Raw genomic sequence first — 427 nt, 5'->3', positions numbered from 1 at the left:
CGCCACCCTGCTTTGGGCACCGGGTGTGGGTGAACGTCCGTCCCGGGTCCGAGGGATGGACGCAGGCTGTTGCGCGCTGGGGTCTGAAACACCGACAGCCTGGGACTCCAGCAGGAGGCTTTAGGGACCTGGGTCTAGTGGCCTCCACAGCCGAGCACCTGGAGTGGACGCGCCCCCCCCCCCTCCCCGGGACAGAGGCCCCTGAGCCTCTGGCCACGGGACAGGGTGTGACTGGCCAGGAGCAGCAGAGCCACACCGGCGAGTGTACAGAGAGGAGGGGGTCACTGAAGGCCTTCTGGAACAGTCTACAGCCAAACGGGAAAGACACAGGAAGGGTGCTGGCGCTCCCACCGGATCTGCTGGGCCTGCGTGTGCCCCGCTGCAGGTGGCCGGCCGGGTTCTCTCCCAGGCAGGGCCCTCGCTCCCG

At 68.6% G+C, this 427-nt stretch overlaps 1 protein-coding gene across 1 annotated transcript in view; it reads right to left on the bottom strand.

Moving 5' to 3' along the window:
- Positions 1–427, bottom strand: part of ARHGAP45 (Rho GTPase activating protein 45) — a 12,084-nt gene that overhangs the window by 5,421 nt on the left and 6,236 nt on the right.

The sequence above is a fragment of the Crocuta crocuta genome, unplaced genomic scaffold (assembly GCF_008692635.1).
Source record: "Crocuta crocuta isolate KB4526 unplaced genomic scaffold, BGI_CrCroc_1.0 scaffold443, whole genome shotgun sequence".
Lineage (NCBI taxonomy): Eukaryota > Metazoa > Chordata > Mammalia > Carnivora > Hyaenidae > Crocuta > Crocuta crocuta.
This window is presented reverse-complemented; position numbering and strand designations above follow the sequence as displayed.